Source organism: Triticum urartu, chromosome 6A (assembly GCF_056163025.1).
Source record: "Triticum urartu cultivar PI428250 chromosome 6A, HENAU_Tu73, whole genome shotgun sequence".
Taxonomy (NCBI): Eukaryota; Viridiplantae; Streptophyta; class Magnoliopsida; order Poales; family Poaceae; genus Triticum; species Triticum urartu.
This window is the reverse complement of record NC_141878.1, coordinates 592111900-592134483: the sequence shown is the minus strand read 5'-3', so window position 1 is coordinate 592134483 and position 22584 is coordinate 592111900. Positions and strand designations below refer to the sequence as shown.

Below are 22584 nucleotides of genomic sequence, written 5' to 3'. Positions count from 1 at the left end.
ATTATCTGATCAAATTCCATTCTCGTAAAGGTCATTATGCAGGCGCAGGGGACTGATCTGTGTGCATTCTGCGTTTGCGAGAACATTCGCATGATGGCGTCTGAAAGGAGCAGATCTCAAAGACAGGAATGGGTACGTTTGTCATAACATTATTCACAATTTTTACACCATTATCGATATCTAGTCACACAACTAATACATATGCATATTGATCTCCTTCTTAACAGTTCACAGAGGTGCGGGACAAGCTCCTAGAAACAGAGCGCGTACAAGCACTTCAAGAGGAAATATGCGGATTTTTGCTCGACCAGGTCATAGATCTGAAGGGAGAATACTATTACCCGCTACCGCCCCCATGAAGAACCACTTCCAATTGTCATATCGTTCTCGCTAACGCCACTGGCTCCGAAGGAAACATTGTAGGAGAAATTATATATAGCTATCTAATTGTATATATATATACATGTGTGTATGTCTGAATTAATTAATATGGTGGTTTAAAACACATTTGATGATATATATATATATATATATATATATATATATATATGATCGGTTCTACTAGAAATTCTATTTATATAGATATATATATGCATTGCATAACGTGTACAATGTGTAGTATCGTAAAATACCAGCAAACGAAAAAGAATTAAATGGAAAAAACAAAATTAAATGAAAAAGAAATCATAAACCCAACACCCCCCCAACATTTTAATACCGGTTGGTGTTACCAACCGACACTAAAGGGCTCCCTGCCCCAGGAGCTGCCTCGTGCCACGTGGTTTGCCTTTAGCACCGGTTCGTGCTGAACCGGTACTAAAGGGGGGGGCTTTAGTGACCACACTTTAGTGCCGGTTGTGGAACCGGCTCTAAAGGGCCTTACGAACCGGTGCTATTGCCCGGTTCTGCACTAGTGTCATTCTAGCTACAGTGTTATAGATAGCATTCTAGTGTGGTAGAATGTGACTGGTTGTGATGGGGGCTACGCATCATTACCTGAGAATGATTATCGTTATGATAGTTTTGTAGGGGAAAGGCCTATGGGGGGCATAAACAGTCCACCTGAATAATGAGATGGTTTGGAGCATGCAGGGCCTGCGCACACACTTTGTGAGGTGCCCATCTGCGTTGTGATTTGGGAACTTGGTCCCGTACATCTTTTTGTTGACCTTAGTTGTTCGGTATAGCGAAACTTACAAGGGGAAGTGCAAGCTTGCAAAAATAGGCAATATTGTTGCCATTGTAAGCTTCGATGTATGAAACTTGCAGACGTAAGGAGAAGGCGAAGTTGGTGCGGAACCGAGTTTTTGGATTCACTAGTAGAAAACAGGGCTATGGTCCAGGCCGGCTCAGCCCATTAGTCCCGGTTCAGTGTAGAACCGGGACTAATGTGGGCATTGGTGCCAGTTCGTGAGCCCAGGGGGCCGGCCGGGCCACGTGGGCCATTGGTCCCGGTTCGTCTGGACCTTTTGGTCCCGGTTAGTGGGACGAACCGGGACCAATGGGCCTCGCTCCTGGCCCACCACCATTGGTCCCGGTTGGTGGCCTGAACCGGGACCAAAGGCTCCCCTTTAGTCCCGGTTCTTGCCACAAACCGGGACCAATGAGGTGCCTATATATACCCTCGCCCACGAGCAGAGCACTCCAGTGCTCTGTTTTTCTCTGGCCGGCGAGGGGAGGGGTTCGTGGTGCTCTAGCTCACCTCCTATGCACATGAGGTGTTCGATGGAATGCCCGAGCCACACTACTTAAACTTTCTCCTCTCGAAGCTCGACCTCCAAGCTCCATTTTCCTCGAGATTTGTCTAGATTTAGCGGTCTGTCACGCCTCGTCCCCGTCTTCACCGCCGTCGATGACCCGCGCTGATCTCATCACCGACACCACCGTGGTGAGCCTCTTGTTCTTATCTTCTTTCTGAAAGGAAAAATATTCTTACTTGTCTGTTTAGATAGATACTTGTATCATTTTCTTACATTTATTATTGCATCTTATATAGTGCGATGGTTTTGGTATCCGCCCCCGTCGGCCCTCGTCCTGTCTATGATTCGGATTTGGTATGTATATTATCTTCATAACTATTGGTTCATTTATTGTTTATGAAAATTATGCTGACCAACGTGACATAGATTTTATTTATCTAGGATGTATGTGAATCGGAAATGCCAACCGACCCTATTGTCGAGAGGTTAAATTTAGTTGAAGAAGAAAACAATTTGTTGAAGGAAAAAATAAAAAAAATTGAGGAGGAGAAGATGATATTGGAGTTGCATGTTGCGGATGTCGTCGATGATCACAAGATCAAGATGGATGCAATGCGCTTGAAGATTAGAAAGATTAGAAAATATGCCATTCATACCGAGGCTTGGTATCATTATGCCGTTGGATCAATTGTTACCTTGGTTGCCATTATGATCGCATTTGTTTTCGCATTGAAATGTTTTACATAGTTTCAATGTATGGTTTAATTAATTAGATGCTCTGGAGAGCTATATGTTGTTAGATGAGAACTATGTATGCACTTTGGTTTTAATGTGATGATGAACTTCTATTAATTTGGACACTTAATTATATATAATGCATGCAGATGAACCGGCAATGGATGTACGGTGACAGACACACCCGCGAGTACATTAAGGGCGTGCATGAGTTTCTCGATGCGGCTGAGGCAAACAAGCAGAATGGTTTTATGTGTTGTCCATGCACTGAATGTGGGAATACGAGGTCTTACACTAACCGGAAAGTCCTTCACTCCCACCTGCTTTACAAGGGTTTCATGCCACACTATAATGTTTGGACGAGGCACAGAGAAATAGGGGTTATGATGGAAGACGGCGAAGAAGAAGAGTACGATGACAACTATGTGCCCCCTGAATACGGTGATGCTGCAACGGGGGGAGCTGGTGAAGATCAAGAGGAACCAGACGATGTGCCCAATGATGCTGCCACGGGTGAAGCTGCTGAAGATCAAGAGGAACCAGACGATGTGCCCGATGATGATGATCTCCGCCGGGTCATTGTCGATGCAAGGACGTAATGCATTAGTCAAAAGGAGAAGCTGAAGTTCGATCGCATGTTAGAGGATCACAAAAAAGGGTTATACCCCAATTGCGAAGATGGCAACATAAAGCTCGGTACCGTACTGGAATTGTTGCAGTGGAAGGCAGAGAATGCTGTGGCTGACAAAGGATTTGAGAAGCTACTGAAAATATTGAAGAAGAAGCTTCCAAACGATAACGAATTGCCCGACAGTACATACGCAGCAAGAAGGTCGTATGCCCTCTAGGATTGGAGGTGGAGAATATACATGCATGCCCTAATGACTGCATCCTCTACCGCGGTGCATACAAGGATCTGAATGCATGCCCGGTATGCGGTGCGTTGCGGTATAAGATCAGACGAGATGACCCTGGTGATGTTGACGGCAAGCCCCTCAGGAAGAGGGTTCCTGTGAAGGTGATGTGGTATGCTCCTATAATACCACGGTTGAAACGTCTGTTCAGAAACGAAGAGCATGCCAAGTTGATGCGATGGCACAGTTAGAACCGAAAGAAAGATGGGAAGTTGAGAGCACCCGCTGACGGGTCGCAGTGGAGAAAAATCGAGAGAAAGTACTGGGATGAGTTTGCAAAGGACCCAAGGAATGTATGGCTTGCTTTAAGCGCGGATGGCATTAATCCTTTCGGGGAGCAGAGCAGCAATCACAGCACCTGGCCCGTGACTCTATGTATGTATAACCTTCCTCCTTGGATGTGCATGAAGCGGAAGTTCATTATGATGCCAGTTCTCATCCAAGGCCCTAAGCAACCCGGCAACGAAATTGATGTGTACCTAAGGCCATTAGTTGAAGAACTTTTACAGCTGTGGAATGGAAACGGTGTACGTATGTGGGATGAGCACAGACAGGAGGAATTTAACCTTAAGGCGTTGCTGTTCGTGACCATCAACGATTGGCCCGCTCTCAGTAACCTTTCAGGACAGACAAACAAAGGATACCACGCATGCACGCACTGTTTAGATGACACTGAAAGTATACACCTAGACAAATGCAGGAAGAATGTGTACCTGGGCCATCGTCGATTTCTTCCGACCAACCATCAATGTCGAAAGAAAGGCAAGCATTTCAAAGGCGAGGCAGATCACCGGAAGAAGCCCGCCATGCGCACCGGTGTTCACGTGCTTGCTATGGTCAATGATTTACACTACGTAATCTTTGGAAAGGGTCCCGGTGGACTTGCTATTCCGAATGACGCTGAGGGACACGCACCCATGTGGAAGAAGAAATCTATATTTTGGGACCTACCCTACTGGAAAGACCTAGAGGTCCGCTCCTCAATCGACGTGATGCACGTGACGAAGAACCTTTGCGTGAACCTGCTAGGCTTCTTGGGCGTGTATGGGAAGACAAAAGATACACCCGAGGCACGAGAGGACCTGCAACGTTTGCACGAAAAAGACGGCATGCCTCCGAAGCAGTATAAAGGTCCTGCCAGCTACGCTCTTACGAAAGAAGAGAAAGAAATCTTCTTTGAATGCCTGCTCGGTATGAAGGTCACGACTGGCTTCTCGTCGAATATAAAGGGAATAATAAATATGCCAGAGAAAAAGTTTCAGAACCTAAAGTCTCATGACTGCCACGTGATTATGACACAACTGCTTCCGGTTGCATTGAGGGGGCTTCTACCGGAAAACGTTCGATTAGCCATTGTGAAGCTATGTGCATTCCTCAATGCAATCTCTCAGAAGGTGATCGATCCAGAAATCGTACCAAGGCTAAGGAGTGATGTGGCGCAATGTCTTGTCAGTTTCGAGCTGGTGTTCCCTCCATCCTTCTTCAATATCATGACGCACGTCCTAGTTCATCTAGTCGACGAGATTGTCATCCTGGGGCCAGTATTTCTACACAATATGTTCCCTTTTGAGAGGTTCATGGGAGTCCTAAAGAAATATGTCCGTAACCGCGCTAGGCCAGAAGGAAGCATCTCCATGGGCCATCAAACAGAGGATGTTGTCGGGTTTTGTGTTGACTTCATTCCTGACCTTAACAAGATAGGTCTCCCTAAATCGCGGTATGAGGGGAGACTGACTGGAAAAGGCACTCTGGGAAGAGACTCAATAATATGCAGGGACGGATATTCTTGGTCTCAAGCACACTACACAGTTCTACAGAACTCTACCTTGTTGACCCCGTATGTCGATGAACACAAGAACAGTCTGCGCTCCAAACACCCGGAGCAGTGCGACGACTGGATTACATGTGAACACATCAGGACTTTCAGCAATTGGTTGGAAACACGTCTTAGAGGTGACAACACTATTTGTGATGAGTTGTACTTGTTGTCCAGGGGACCATCTTTGACTGTATTGACTTACAAAGGATACGAGATAAATGGGAATACATTTTACACGATCGCCCAAGATCAAAAGAGCACCAACCAAAACAGCGGTGTCCGCTTTGATGCAGCAACCGAGAGCGGAAAGGACACATATAATGGTTACATAGTGGACATATGGGAACTTGACTACGGACCTGATTTTAAGGTCCCTTTGTTTAAGTGCAAATGGGTCAATCTGTTAGGCGGCGGGGTACAGGTAGACCCACAGTACGGAATGACAACAGTGGATCTGAAAAATCTTGGGTACATTGACGAACCGTTCGTCCTAGCCAATGATGTGGCACAGGTTATCTATGTGAAGGACATGTCTAAAAAACCGAGAAAAAGAAAAGATAAGGAAGCGAATACATCATACGATGAGCCAAAGCGCCACATAGTTCTTTCAGGAAAAAGGGACATCCTGGGAGTGGACGGCAAGACAGACATGTCTGAAGATTATGAAAAGTTTCATGAAATTCCTCCCTTGAATGTCAAGGCTGACCCAAGCATCCTGATAAACAATGAAGATTATCCATGCTTACGGCGCAATAAGCAAATGACACAAGCGAAGAAAAAGTGAAGACTTTCTCCCGCAATAAGCAAATTCTATGTGGGTGAAATTATGATACCATCCCAACTTTCAACTTTTTCAGAGTTCATTTGAAATGCTTTCATGTCTTATGGTTCGAAACTTTGATACTTCGAAAGTGATTGTCCATTTTGTACACGAAGTGCATCAAGTTTTTGTCGTAACCCTCTCTACTTTTTGGAACATGCTATGTGGGTGAAATGATGATACCATGCCAACTTTCAACCTTTTCAGAGTTCATTTTGAAGTGCTTTCCAATTTCAGAGTCATTTAGCTCAAAGAATGAATTAATAGCAAACAGAATGAACTACAAAACTTTTATGAAAATAAAAACAATCAATTAAAATATTATGTTATGATCAACTAAAATAAAACTATAATATTCTTCAATAGCAAAAAGAATATAATTTGTGTGACCTAAAATCAAATTATAAGTATTTAATTGTAAGTATAAATAAAAAATAAATAGCAAAGAAGAAAAAAATTCTAATTCTATAGTAAAGTTATTCATAAACTAGTGATTCCCACAAATTTTTAAAAATTCAAATTTAAACTATTTAAAATTTAAAATTAATGGCACTAACAGAAAGTTTATAATTTTTGTGACCTAAAAGCAAAAAGAAATCACTAAAAAACTGTAAGTATTTAGTTGTAAGTAGAAATAAAAAATAAATAGAAAAAAAATTCTAATTTTATAGTAAAGTTATTCATAAACTAGTGATTCACACAACTTTTTAAAAATTCAAATTTAAACTATTTAAAATTTAAAACTAATGGCACTAACAGAAAGTTTATAATTTTTGTGACCTAAAAGCAAAAAGAAATCACTAAAAAACTGTAAGTATTTAGTTTTAAGTAGAAATAAGAAAATAAAAAACCAAAAAAATGTAGAAATAAAAAAGAAAAAACCAAAAAAATGCCACCTACTGGGCCTCCACGGCCTGAATACGACTAGAAACCCTACATGGGCCAGGATTCAGGCCCGCAGAAGGCCCAATAGGCCCACAGGCAAAGCAGTGTCAAATTAGGCCCATAGGCCTGCAGTTCAGAGGAGTTCGAGAGGGAGGAAGTAGCAGAGCTTATAAACTGGTGTTGGGCGCTATCAACTAGCGATGTGGGACTAAACTTTTGGGCGCGGGGCAGCACGAGGGCATTGGTCCCGGTTGGTGGCACCAACGGGGACTAAAGGTGGCATTGGTCCCGGTTGGTGGCACCAGCCGTGACCATTGCCCCCCTTTAGTCCCGGTTGGTGCCACCAACCGGGACCAATGGCCTTCGCTTCCCGCCCTTTGGGCTGACGAAAAGAGGCCTTTGGTCCCGGTTGGTGGCTCGAACCGGGACTAAAGGGGTCAATGGTCACGGTTGGTGCCACCAACCGGGACCAATGCTCCGTCTATATAAGCCACACTTGTGAAAATTTTGGTAAAGTTTCTTCGATCGCCGCCAGGCTGCCCCTCTGCTCGCCTCGCCGTCGCCACCGTTGCCCCTGCCCCGCCCCCGACCGCGCCCTGCCTCGCCGTCGTCGCCGACCCCGAGCCGCCCCGCCGTCGCCCTCGCCCTCGCCCTCGAGCTCCGCCGTCCCCGAGCCCCCGAGCTCCTGCCCCGCGCGCCCCCGGCCCGAGCTCCGCCGTCCGCCGCCGCCGAGCGCGCCCCGCCGTCGCCCTCGCCCTCGCCGACCCCGAGCCCGTCCTCGTCGCCGTCGCCCACGACGCCGGCCGCCCGCGTCTCCTCCCCGATCCCTCCGGGAGAGGTAGCCCATCCTCTCCTTCCTTCCCTGCTCCAAATTTGCAATATATTGATATGATGTAGATGTATGTATGTATGTATGTATGTATGAGTTGGGGAGAAAGTTTATAATTTTTGTTCATATATACTGTAGATGCATGTATGTATGATGAATTTTGATATTTTTTTCTTCATATATAATGTAGATGTACATGTATTTATGGAATGATATCGATGGATGTATGTATATAGAACATTCGTAGAAAATATGACCAATGTCCCCCTCCGGTTCACTCGGGAACACTAACTATCTCGGAGAAAAAAATGTTATCAGGGAAAAACATGAGAGGAAGAAGAGGATAAAAAAGAAGAGGAAGAAGAAAAAAAAAGAGGAGAAGAAAGAATAGAGGAGCTTCTCCTCTATTCTTTCTTCTCCTCTTTTTTTCTTCTTCTTCATCTTTTTTTTATCGGGAGGGGTCGACGGTCGCCTAGGGGTCGAGGGTCGAGAGGGGGTCGACGGTCACCTAAGGGTCGAGGGTCGAGAGGGGGTCTAGGGTCGCCGAGAGGGGAGAGGACGAGGAGAAATAATAAGAAGAAGAAAAAAGAAGAAAAAGAAGAGGAGAAGAAGAAAGGAATAGAGGATAAGAAGAGAAAAATAGAATATATATTCTATTTTCTCTTTTCTCCTCTATTCCTATCTTCTTCTCCTCTTTTTTTTCTTCTTTTTTTCCTTCGACACGTGGGGGGGGGTCGAGAACGCCAGACATTCATGAGAGAGGCGAGGAAGAAGGGGAAGAAGAGGAGAGGAAGAAGAGGAAGTCTTCTCCTCTATTCTTTCTTCTCTTCTTTTTTCTTCTTCTTCTTCCTCTTTATTTTATCGGGAACGAGGGTCGTCGAGAGGGTCGCCGAGCGGTAGAGGAGAAACCCTAAATAGAAAGTATCATCGGTGTGAGATACATGTACCGTCGGTGTCGGACACTACATCCACATCCCACAAGTGGCGCGGGCTTCGACGCCCACGTCACTTGTGGGACGTGGATGTAGTGTCCGACACCGAAGGCCACATGTATCTCACACCCACGATACTTGCTAGCTATTTAGGGTTTCCTCTACCGAAAATAAGAGGAGAAATAAATAAGAAGAAGAAAAAAGAAGAAAAAGAAGAGGAGAAGAAGAAAGGAATAGTGGAGAAGAAGAGAAAATAGAATATATTCTATTTTCTCTTCTTCTCCACTATTCCTTTCTTCTTGTCCTCTTTTTTTTCTTCTTTTTTTTCTTTGATCTTCTCCTCTAGCTATTCCTTTCTTCTTCTCCTAGTGTCAAAGTATTGAAGAAATCCATGCCTTCATCATTAGCCGGAAGTAACCAGGGCATGTTGGTACGAAGTTCTGCAAAGTTGTTTTGGAATGGAGTCCCGGATAGAATAATCCGCCTTTTGGTACCAATTCAGCAAAGGCCTTCCAAATAGCGATATTCGGAAGGCTCTTGCTGAACTTTGTACCAAAAGGCGGATTATCCTATCTGGGAGTCCGTTCCAGAACAACTTTGAAGAGCTTCGTACCATCATGCACATGTTACTTTCGCCTAATGATGAAGACATGGTTTTGTGGAATCCTGAGACACTACGCAACCTCCCGACCCCTCGGCGATCCTATCGAACATGAGAGGAAGAAGAGGATAAAAAAATAAGAGGAAGAAGAAAAAAAGAGGAGAAGAAAGAATAGAGGAGATCTTCTCCTCTATTCTTTCTTCTCCTCTTATTTTTCTTCTTCTTCCTCTTTTTTTTATCGGGAACGAGGGTCGTCGAGGGACATAGATGTAGTGTCGTCGTTGTCGATATATACCCCCTCCCAATAGCTTACTATGATTAGGTAGCTAGTTCTACGTTTGGCACTAATATATCCATCTATCATGTTTGAATAATAATTGCCATGTTGTAAATATTTGTAGAAACTATGGACACCGCCCTAGACGAAGCAACAAAAGAAGCGTTGTTGAGGGACATAATCGCAGAAGGAAGTGATGCCATCTCGTTGTTTCGCAACGAAACCGATGGTCTGGAAGGAGAGGGTGAACAAGCTGGCTACGGTGACCTAATGCCGGTGCAAGAAGAAGAACATGAGGACGGCTCCGGTGACCGAACCGAGTCCGGCCAGGTATATATATTAGTTAAGCCTATGCTGACTAGCTGATTGATGCATTCATTGTTTTGGTATGTACACATATTAATTAAGTCTTTGTTCTTTTTTCTAGCCCTCCGGATCGAGCACAACTTCGGTAAAGAGACGAGGCCCGAAGAAAAAGTTGAGCTCGGATGAAAAGTTTGAGATCATAGCAATCGCGCCCGACGGCCAACCTATTGAACCCCTCCGGACAAAGAGCGCATTTGTTGCACAGTGCGGGGTTCTGGCTAGGGACAAGATCCCGATAAGCATCCAGCAATGGTTTAAGCCGGCTACAGAAGACCCTGAGGTCTCTTATGTCAATGATATGCAGAAAAATGATCTTTGGACTGAGCTGAAGTCAAATTTCACCCTACCGCCTGAGGATAATCCAGAGAACCCAGTTAAAGAGAAATTAATCAAGTCTTTTGCTCTGAAGAGGATGGCAGAACTATTCAGGAGGTGGAAGAAAGAGCTGAATAAGTTTGTCGAAAATAATGAGACACCAGAATTTAAGGGCAGATATGAGAATATCAGAGATCACTGGCCCGCATTTGTGGCCCACAAAACATCGGAAAAGAGTAAGAAGATGTCGGCGACAAACAAGCAAAATGCTGCGAAGAAGAAGCTTCACCATCGCACGGGGTCAGGTGGCTACCTCGTAGCCCGGCCTAAGTGGTCCAAGACTGAGAATGATCTGATTCATAAAGGGATCGAACCAGAGACAATTAACTAGCCAGACCGTTGCCGGACTAGGTTCTTCGGGGCTGGCGGAACACTGGACCCTGTAACAGGGAAGTGCATTTGGACGAACGATTAAATGGACATACCAGTCAGTAAGCTTAAGCAGTATATCGAAGCAGCGCAGGAAGGGACGTTCTTTCCAGACAGAGAGAACGACGAGCTCACAATGGCCCTCGGGAATCCTGAGCACCCTGGACGGACACGAGGCACGCCAGGCTCCATTCCGTGGAAGGTTTGGTTTCCGGACGCAGGCGGTTACAAATCCCATGAGAGGAGGAAAAAAGTGCAGCAGACCCAAATGCAGGCGCTGCAAGCAAGGGTAGATGCGATAGAGGAACGAGAAGCAAATCGCAGCAAACGTACTGCCGAAGCCTCCCCCGAAGCTACCCCGCCATCTCAGCGCAGAAGCAGCGTGGCTTCCACCGAGCTGCTTCAGCCGGAGCATGCCTTGACGGCTCCTGCCAGCTATCCCGTGGATGCTATAACAGAGTCTCAAAATTGCCACCTTATGACGCAATGGATGAATTTGAAGGTCAAGGCGGCTGTTGGCTCTGTTTTTCCTACTGAACCCGGCACAACTTTTCACTGCCGGCCGATTCCAGAAGGATATGCTAGGGTGATGGTGGATGAGATAACGGAGGGATTTGAGGACCTCCAGCTTGACCATCCTACCGGTGAAGGGGAGACTCGGCTGGGGTCTGCTCTGAAGACTCCATGCCTATGGCGGAAGGAGCTCATCAACCTTCCGAACTGGACGCCACCGCCTCCTCCTCCTCCTCCGGCGAGTCAGGGCACTCCGCCTCCACCGCCTCCTCCTCCGGTGAGCGACGATCAGGGCCCTCGGCCGGCTCCTTCTCCGGCGCGCGGCGGCACTCCGCCTCCTTCTCCGCCTGCGCCGACGCGCCCGAGCAGCCAGCCTCCTCCTTCTCCGCCTCGTCAGCAAGGGCGGAAGAGACCTGCCGCCACTCCAGCTGCTCCGGCGCGTCGTAGTCCTTCTCCTCCGCCTCTTAAGCAAGTAAAGAAGACAACCGCTACGTCTGCTCGGTCGGCGTCTAGAAGTACAACCAGAGGCGGGAGGACATACAGATTCGCTCCTTCTCTGAAGACTCCAGAGAAGTTACCATACGAGAGGACCCAGGAGGAGAACGCCGAGATCGCGCGAGAAGAAGTGAAGAAATTCTTTGAAGGGGTGAAAGCAAAGAAACATCCACCTCCGGAGGAGAAGGTAGATCGGGTGAAAGTGAAGTGCACTCTGGCTGCCCTGACAAAACCACCGAAGTTTGATTCGCCGAAAGGAAACTATGACCGCATTATTGGAAAGGAATTTGCCGAAGCGGAGCGGTCGGGAAGTACTGTCAGTGATCAAAGGCTGAAAGAACGACGAGCTGGGAAACAAATTGCCCAGCTCGGCGAACAAGCGAAGCAATCGTGCCCCCCGCTCAAGGTGCCTAGCCACAACGTCGATAATGATCCGAGGATGGTGCCCGGTTATAGCAATCTTGCAGATTACCTGCCCGACGAAGTACATTATGAACCCATGGACGTGCAGATACAAAGATATGAGTACGGGAAGCCTCTCGTCAAAGATGAAAGATCTCTATCAACGATGATGCGAAGATTGCATGATTGGTACTTGAAAATCTGCAGAGACTCTGGGGGGAGGAGTACTTTGTATGCGAGAGTTAAACCGGAGCATGACCTCGTTGGAATTGATCTGTTGCCTGTTCCATTTGAGGAGTTCTTTCAGTTTTTCAATCAATTGGCCCTCGATAAAGCAACGGTCACCTGCTACTGTCTGTAAGTAGTACTACTTCTGTCATTAAGTCTCTCTATATAGCTCAGCTCTTTCATTGCATGTATTTATAATTATCCTCACTATATTATGCAGATTGAAGAACGTCGAATTGAAGAAAAGACAAATCGGTGATATTGGGTTCATTAACACAAATATCATAGATGCAACTTAGGTTAAATTTCATGTCGCAGCTACCGAGGCCAACTTGCTACGATCATTGGTAATAAATGAAAACGAAGATATAATACTCTTTCCTTACAACTTCAAGTGAGTGTTACTGTCTTGTGCATATTCGGTTTCCCTTATGTATTAGTCAAGGTTATAGTAATGTAATTGATGAGTTATGCATGCGTGTGCAGTTTCCACTATATTCTCCTAGAGATTAAGCTTGAGCAGGGACTAGTAACTGTCTTAGACTCAAGACGAAAAGATCCCCAGGACTATGCGGACATGACTCAAATGCTCGAGAAGTAAGTTAAATCGATCATTATCCAACATATCAGCAACTTTGTTCATTTCCTGATATATCAAGTAATTGTTTTCTTTGTCTGGCAGGGTTTGGAAAAAATTCACCAAAAAAGCTCCGGGACTCCCGAAGAAGCTGCAATTTAGACACCCGAAAGTAAGTACTATAGTAGCATGTTCCGCGCATCTCCTATTGATTCAAGCGCTAGTTTCATCAATACCATTTGGCATTCTTGCTTATCAGTTTGATTGACCTCTATTTCTTGTAAAGTGGTTGTGGCAGGAACAAGGGAATGATTTCTGTGGATACTACATTTGCGAGTCCATCCGCCACACGACCTGTGAGCGGGGCTACTCTGACGAACAATATGAAGTGCGTAATAAACAACATTCACAATTTTATTTTATTACCATCATTTGTGTTGAGTTTCATTCATTCATTCATATATATATATATATATATATATATATATATATATATATATATATATATATATATATTGACCCCCTTCTTCAAATTAGATGTTTCGGAAGCGGGATGAACTCCTAGCACCAGCTCGCATGCGAGCAATTCAAGAGGAATTGGCGGCATTCTTTCTTGACCACGTGATCCCTGAAGACGGAGAATTCTATGTGGACCCTGAGTCCGTATGATTACATTTGTAAGAGATAATTATTGTATATATGTAGCCGGTAGTGTCAGATAGATATACGAGAACTTGTTGTTCGACCAATCTCTCGGAGAAGGAGAGGTGGTCAATATCACTTCTCTCTGTATATATGCATATATGTTCATGACGATCTTCTGTTTCCTTCGTTTGTTTACTAGCTAGCTAGCGTGTCTAGTCCTCTCTATATACGTATGTATAGTACGTAGCGTCGACCAAGCACGGACATAAGAGAGGACACTTCTCTCTATTAATTATAACTAGCTAACACAATATATGAAACACCTAAATTAACCCCGCAAAACCCCCAACCCCCCCCCCCCCCCGCCCTTTCAAAAAAAAAACAAAAACCACAGCCACAGAAGTGCTGACGCGTGGATGCCTATTGGTCCCGGTTGGTGCCACCAACCGGGACCAAAGGGTCTCCTGACTGGGCTCTGCGCAATGCCCACGTGGAGGGCCTTTAGTCCCGGTTCTGGATTGAACCGGGACTAAAGGGGGGAGGTATTAGTACCGACACTTTAGTCCCGGTTCCGGAACCGGGACTAAAGGCCCTTACGAACCGGGACTATAGGCCCTTTTTCTACCAGTGATTGCAGCATAAATGTGTGGCCCACAAAGTGTGTGTGCTGCCCCTGCATGCTCCTGCGAATATCTCCCTGAATGGTAGGATATTATAAATCCATATCCCCCGTGTCCCCTTACAACAAAATCCTAGGGCGTGTAAAATGGTGCTATATTAGGACTGCCACATAAGATAATGTTGAGGTAGAGGAGAGAGAACCAAAAGAAAAGGCTTGCCTACTCAGCTAATCTTAAAAAAGAGATGATCTCTTAGCACGATATCTCTCACCATATATTTAGATATATCTAGTTAGTTGATAAAACGAAGAGATAACTCATTGCACATTTAGTTTTATTGCCACATCTAAATTATGTGATCATAGTTCTAAATAGAGCACTATCTCGGCGCTATAGTGTTTGGAAAGGCATAGCGCTGATAGCATTGTGTATAATTTAGCGCCATTTAGCGCTTTGACCGATTTGGTGCGCTATAACGTCAATTTAGCGCCAAACATATAATGCCATAGCCTGCTACTTAAAACTATGGGCGATATCAATCATTTAGTTAAAGTCCCAAGTTTAGTGTGTTTGCAATCATGATTGCTTGCTTGTGCTACATAAGAAAAGATAAATCATGAGGATGTCCTGGAAATACCTGTTCTTCGAAGAGCTGAAGGGCCACATCAGATTCTAAACTTCTGATGTTGCGCACTAAGGAGTCGTCATCTGCACAATGCGTTGCAAGGCTGGCTTCATTTGTAATAATAATAGCATGAGCTTTAGCTGATCCAAGCCCCAAGGCGGTATTAATTGATTCCCAATCCTCAACAGACTGCAGATCGTCGATAACGACGAGACACCGATGTGCATGCAGAATATCACGACACTCCTTGATTGGATCTTCGATTGATGACATTCCAAAATCCTCAGTTGCATTTCCATTAGTGGACTTTGAAGACAAATCTAGAAGTAAATTCCAGGAGAACTCTCTAAAGTTGAATGGACGGGGTACGTTGACCCAGCCATACTTACTCCATCTGTGACGGAACTTGGACTCCATTTGGCCATGGTAGATACTCCTGACAAGAGCTGATTTTCCAACACCTGCAATCCCCCACACAGACATTCTATATTCATAAGGGCCAGTGGTTTGCAGGTACTTGATTTCAAAGTCTACCGTCCCAACATATGAAGGATTTTGGCCTCTTCAGACCGGCGCCCGACAAGACGAATGTTCTCCCCAGGTTTAGGGGCAACCGTGCAAGTCATTTCATCCTTGTGTTTTCCTCTATTACACTGAGAACCCTGCAATGAAGCCACAAACAAAATATTAGGACAGTCACGATATAATGATATCATCAAGCTAGCTGCTTCGCGTCGCCTCCAGGGGGGCGGCTCGGGCGCCCTAGCCGCCGTCGCCTCCAGGCACTCCCTCCCCCCCCCCCCTCTTCCCTGCCGCCGCCAGAGGAGGCCGGCGAGCGAAGCTTGCCCGGCGGACGACAGACGACGGACCTTCCTTCTCTCCTCGCGAGGGGATCCCCTGGCCGAAACGTGATGACGAACCTGGTCGCGTCGCATGAAGGCGGACTGGGTGTGATGGGGCGGTGGCCCGATCGCATCCGGCGGCGGTTGTGGCTCCACGGCTGCAGGGGCAGCGTGGGGCTGGCGATGGCGGCTGGAGGCGGCGGATCTGGGGCCCCCACCCCAGATCGGTTCCCCTCCAGATGGTGTGGGCTTGGGCGCCGACCTGGCGGCCCTGAGCGGCGGTGGGCGCGCACGGAGGTTGCCCCCACTCACCGGCGTGGTTGGGGGTGGCCAGAGGTGTGTGCATGAGGCCGGCATCGTTCGGAGTCGGCTCTGACGTGCGCGGCGGTGGGAATCTGGCAGGAGGCGGCCGGCTGTGAATCCTGGCAGCGTCATCTCCGACTCGATCTGCTTCGGTTCGTGCTAGTTCAATACCTACCCGGTGCTGACTAGACGGATCTGGCGGGTGGGCATGGATCCGGGGGAAACTCCAGGCCGGAGTGGCGGACGCACCAAAGACGACGCCCTCGGCGCCGATCCTGGAGGCTTCGGTGTGGATCCTACGCCCCCACCTCTGCCATTAGCGTAGGCGAAAGCCTCTGTTCCTATGTTTGGGCCACGATAGCACTCTGGTGTCGTGTTCCTTCCTAAAGGCGTCGGCCGAGGACTGCTCAGGGTGGTGGAGTTGCTGGTAGTTCAGAGTCGACACGAGATGGCATGTAGGTCGAGCGTGTGGCATCAACAGTATCATCGACAGTGGGTCTCGGCGGCATGGCGCAGTGGAGACTCGGCGTCCGATGCGCGGAGATGGACTCGCGCAGGAGGAGGAAGCTGTCTGGCGTCATGGTGGCGTTGATGGAAGAGAGGCCTGGCATGGTCGGTGCATCAGTTCTGCTCTAAGGATGGACCGATGGAAGATGGAGGTGACGGCCCTTGCAGTGTGCGGTGCTTATTGAGAGTGTGCCGAACCGGTGTGTGCCCCAATCCAGGTAGTGGCTTGGATGGGACACCCGGCTTTAGATGTTAGGTTTTGGTGCGATGTCTGTTTGCCATTAGGCTCGGACATTCGGCACACCTTCATCAACGGGATAGGAGTAGCAACAGCGTTGCCCAGTTGGTGGCTTCAGACTTATTAATGTATCACCTTGTATGGTCTTTGTGAATAATTAATAATATTGCTGCATGCATCGTTCAGAAGAGGCCCGGGGTACATCCTTCATTTCAAAAAAAAAATCAAGCTAGCTGCTTCTAAGCTGAATCAGTTGTGCAAAATAAAACTATACTATACTATTTATCAGAAAAAAAAGCCTTTACAAACAATCCTAATGAAAGGGAAGAAAAATGTTTCGTACCAAGAAATAGTATGACTAATCGACGAACAGCAGCCTCTATCCCCACCTCTCTGATGTACTCCGTACAATTTAGCTTGATGCCTACGTTGGCTCACGTTTGTTTTGAAGAAACTATATCATCTGCTGTATTCGGATCAGATGAACTGTCATCTCCTGAAACAATATACGATAGGTACAACACGACTCTATTCCAATTTCTTCACTACAATTCAAGTTCGGGGATGTAGTTAACTCTTAAGCTGTTGCATTGCTTACTCATCTTTTGCTGGGCTAGGCAAACAACTAAATTCTTTCGATTGAATTATGTAGCAAAATTACATATGAAATTTGTTTGGGAGCTGACCCAACACGTCCCAACCCCTGCTCTAGGGTTCCTCCCTCCCTCCCCCCGCTGCCGGCCTTCCTAGGCCCCGCCGCCACCGCCAGCCGCCGGCCTTCCCCCCCTCCCCCCCCCCCCTCTCCCTTCCCCCGGATCCGCCCCGTGCCGCCTCCCCGGGAGGCGGCCGGGGCGGCGTGAGTCCCGCCCCCCCTTCGGTCGCCCTCGTTTCTCCTTCCCTCCCTGCCGCCGCCGACGGGCGCCCCCGGCGCTTGGCCAGGTGGTGTTGGCGGCGGCAGGGCCTGCCTGTCCCCGTGCGCGCGGTTCCCTACCCGGGGCATGGGGGCGGCGGCGGTGCTCCTCGGCTTGATGACGGCCCAGCGTCCCGGCAGCGGTGGCCGGCAGCACACGCGGTGGTGGTGCGGCCCCTTGGCGGCAAGATGGCGTGGCGGCGCAGGTTGGCCGGTGGCGCGCCCCCCGCCCAGATCGGGCCCCGCGGGCCCCATCTGGGTCCTAGCAGGCCGGCCCCCAGCGTCGCTTCATCGTCGTCTATGTGGTGAGGAGGAGGAGCAGCTTGGATGGGGGGCAGCGGCGCCGACGGCGTGCCAGCTGCGGTGCGGAGGCGGGAGCTGTCCGGGCCTGTAAGGGCCCGGCCGGGCCTGTGGGGCCACGGGCCCGGTAGGCTCCTGCTTTGGCTTCCGGTCGGCTACCATCATGGACGGTGGAGGTGGGGCCCTCCAGTATGTTGACGGTGCTGCTGCCCTAGTCCCGACTCCCCTTCTTCGTTATGCAGGCCATCTTCGTGGTGCCGTGGTGAGACGGCGTGGGAAGCTCCGTGTCCGTGTTGGCGCAGGGTGGTGGCCAGTTTGGTGGCAAGCTCCAGAGTGCCTGAGGTGGTGGATGGGATCGGGAGAAATCCCTGTTGGTTTGCCCGACACCGACGCGGTGGCGTCTGAGGGTACCACCGGACCTTCCTATAGGGCGTTTGGGCTACCCTTCCTCTCTCCTCACCGTGTACCGGGGGAAACCCTTGGCAACAGCGTTGTCATCGTCGCGTCCCTTCTTGGAGGTGTTGATTGGTACCGGCGCTTCGGAGTCTCGGACCTTGGGAGGTGATTCCCGGTGGTCGCAGCGGTCGCGAGGCTTCGTCGCTTCGGAGTCTCGGAGTACATGATCTAGTGACACCCTTCACTGGTTGTATCATAGTTTTAAATAGCCGGCTATAGCTCCGCTATAGCCCGCTATAGCCTTTTTAGCAGGGTGCCGCTAAATGGCTGCCTTCACAAATAACCCGTTATAGCCCGCTTTAGCCCGCTATAGCTGATTTGGAGGCTCGCCGCTATTTTCGATAGCCCGCTATTTAAAACATTGGGTTGTATGCATGAGAGAGAATGCATTAAGGAATTGATGTGCATGGTCCCAAGAAAAATTTGGTGCCTGCATATTCTAGAGTGGCCCTTTCATCGGTTGTGTTGCATGCAGGAGAGAGTGCATTGGGGTTGCATTAGGCTGATCGTAATGGTAGTATCATAGCTAGTATCATGCATGCCAACTAGGCAATTTTGATGAGGTGTCATGGCATTAAATGAAGAGAGGGTGTAGTATCATATCATGATACTTATCATATTAAATGCTATGCTACTTTGTGTCATGCATGACAATAAATAGAGTGCTACATGATACTAATATTATGAGTTTATGAGTTTTGATGTACCGAAGGAGTTCGGAGTCCCGGATGAGATCGGGGACATGACGAGGAGTCTCGAAATGGTCGAGACGTAAAGATCGATATATTGGACGACTATATTCGGACTTCGGAAAGGTTCCGAGTGATTCGGGTATTTTTCGGAGTACCGGAGAGTTACGGGAATACGGGGGAGAAGTATTGGGCCTTATTGGGCCATACGGGAAAGAGAGAGGGGCTGCCTAGGGCAGGCCGCGCGCCCCCCCAAGGCCTAGTCCGAATTGGACTAGGGGGAGGGGCTGCGCCCCCTCCTTCCTTCCCTTCTCCCTTCCCCTTCCTTGTCTCCTACTCCTAATACATGGAAGGACTCTTAGTTGGACTAGGAAAGGAGGAATCCTACTCCCGGTGGGAGTAGGACTCCCCTAGGGCGCGCCATAGAGAGGGCCGGCCCTCCCCTCCTCCACTCCTTTATATATGGGGGCAGGGGGCACCCCATAGACACACAAGTTGATCTTCGTGATCGTTCCTTAGCCGTGTGCGGTGCCCCCCTCCACCATATTCCACCTCGGTCATATTGTGGCGGTGCTTAGGCGAAGCCCTGCGACAGTAGAACATCAAGATCCTCACCACGCCGTCGTGCTGACGGAACTCCTCCCCGACGCTTTGCTGGATCGGAGCCCGGGGATCGTCATCGAGCTGAACGTGTGCCAAGAACTCGGAGGTGCCGGAGTAACGGTGCTTGGATCGGTCGGATCGTGAAGACGTACGACTACATCAACCGCGTTGATATAACGCTTCCGCTTTCGGTCTACGAGGGTACGTGGAGAACACTCTCCCCTCTCGTTGCTATGCATCACCATGATCTTGAGTGTGCGTAGGAAATTTTTTGAAATTACTACATTCCCCAACACCACTTTCCTCCCACTTACTTCTTTCGAGAGAAACTCTTTCTCTAGAAAGGATCCGTTCTTGGCAACAAAGATCTTGCCTTCGGATCTTAGGTAGAAGGTATACCCAATGGTTCCTTAGGGTATCCTATGAAGACGCATTTTTCCGACTTGGGTTCGAGCTTTTCAAGTTGAAGTTTCATGACATAAGCATCGCATCCCTAAACTTTTAGAAACGGCAGCTTAGGTTTCTTCCCAAACCATAGTTCATACGGTGTCGTCTCAACGAATTTAGACGGTGCCCTATTTAAAGTGAATGTAGCTGTCTTTAGAGCGTATCCCCAAAATGATAGCGGTAAATCAGTAAGAGACATCATAGATCGCACCATATCCAATAGAGTGCGATTACGACGTTCGGACACACCGTTACGTTGAGGTGTTCCAGGCGGCGTGAGTTGTGAAACGATTCCACATTTCCTTAAGTGTGTGCCAAATTCGTGACTTAAATATTCTCCTCCACGATCTGATCGTAAAAACTTTATTTTTCGGTCACGTTGATTCTCTACCTCATTCTAAAACTCCTTGAACTTTTCAAAGGTCTCAGACTTGTGTTTCATCAAGTAGACATACCCATATCTACTCAAGTCATCCGTGAGAGTGAGAACATAACGATATCCTCCGCGAGCCTCAACATTCATTGGACCGCACACATCAGTATGTATGATTTCCAATAAGTTGGTTGCTCGCTCCATTGTTCCGGAGAACGGAGTCTTGGTCATTTTGCCCATGAGGCATGGTTCGCATGTGTCAAATGATTCATAATCGAGAGACTCTAAAAGTCCATCAGCATGGAGCTTCTTCATGCGCTTGACACCAATGTGACCAAGGCGGCAGTGCCACAAGTATGTGGGACTATCGTTATCAACTTTACATCTTTTGGTATTCACACTATGAATATGTGTATCATCACGTACAAGATTCATTAAGAATAAACCATTAACCATCGGAGCATGACCATAAAACATATTACTCATATAAATAGAATAACCATTATTCTCGGATTTAAATGAGTAGCCATCTCGTATTAAACGAGATCCAGATACAATGTTCATGCTCAAACTTGGCACCAAATAACAATTATTGAGGTTTAAAACTAATCCCGTAGGTAAATGTAGAGGTAGCGTGCCGACGGCGATCACATCGACCTTGGAACCATTCCCGAAGCGCATCGTCATCTCGTCCTTCGCCAGTCTCCGCTTATTCCACAGCTCCTGTTTTGAATTACAAATATGAGCAACGGCACCGGTATCAAATACCCAGGAGTTACTACGAGCACTGGTAAGGTACACATCAATTACATGTATATCACATATACCTTTAGTGTTGCCGGCCTTCTTGTCCGCTAAGTATTTGGGGCAGTTCCGCTTCCAGTGACCCTTCCCTTTGCAATAAAAGCACTCAGTCTCAGGCTTGGGTCCATTCTTTGACTTCTTCCCGGCAACTTGCTTACCGGGCGCGGCAACATCCTTGCCGTCCTTCTTGAAGTTCTTCTTACCCTTGCCTTTCTTGAACTTGGTGGTTTTATTGACCATCAACACTTGATGTTCCTTTTTGATTTCTACCTCCGCTGATTTCAGCATAGCAAATACCTCAGGAATGGTCTTTACCATCCCCTGCATATTGTAGTTCATCACAAAGCTCTTGTAGCTAGGTGGGAGCGACTGAAGGATTCTGTCAATAACCGCCTCGTCTGGGAGGTTAATCTCCAGCTGAGTCAAGCGGTTGTGCAACCCAGACATCTTGAGTATGTGTTCACTGACAGAACTATTTTCCTCCATCTTACAACTGTAGAACTTGTCGGAGACTTCATATCTCTTGACCCGGGCATGAGCTTGCAAAACCATTTTCAGCTCTTCGAACATCTCATATGCTCCGTGTTGCTCAAAACGCTTTTGGAGCCCCGGTTCTAAGCTGTAAAGCATGCCGCGCTGAACGAGGGAGTAATCATCAGCACGCTGCTGCCAAGCGTTTATAACGTCTTGGTTCTCTGGGACGGGTGCATCACCTAGCAGTGCTTCTAGGACATATTGTTTCCTGGCAGCTATGAGGATGATCCTCAGGTTCCGGACCCAGTCCATATAGTTGCTGCCATCGTCTTTCAGCTTGGTTTTCTCTAGGAACGCGTTGAAGTTGAGGTTGACATTAGCGTTGGCCATTTGATCTACAAGACATTTATGCAAATATTTTAGACTAAGTTCATGATAATTAAGTTTATCTAATCAAATTATTTAATGAACTCCCACTCAGATTAGACATCCCTCTAGTCATCTATGTGAAACATGATCCGACTCGACTAGGCCGTGTCCGATCATCACGTGAGACGGACTAGTCATCATCGGTGAACATCTCCATGTTGATCATATCTTCCATACGACTCATGTTCGACCTTTCGGTATCTTGTGTTCCGAGGCCATGTCTGTACATGCTAGGCTCGTCAAGTCAATCTAAGTGTTTGCATGTGTAAATCTGTCTTACACCCGTTGTATGTGAACGTTGGAATCTATCACACCCGATCATCACGTGGTGCTTCGAAACAACGAACTGTCGCAACGGCGCACAGTTAGGGGGAACACTTTCTTGAAAAACGTATATCTCATACACTAATGATTTTATCATTGGTCTCGAAAAACGTATTAGGCCCTATATATGTGGATGGAGGGAGTACCTTTTTGTGATT

At 47.6% G+C, this 22584-nt stretch overlaps 1 pseudogene; it reads right to left on the bottom strand.

The window, feature by feature from the left end:
- Positions 1-22584, bottom strand: part of LOC125541519 (disease resistance protein Pik-2-like) — an 80254-nt pseudogene that overhangs the window by 55633 nt on the left and 2037 nt on the right.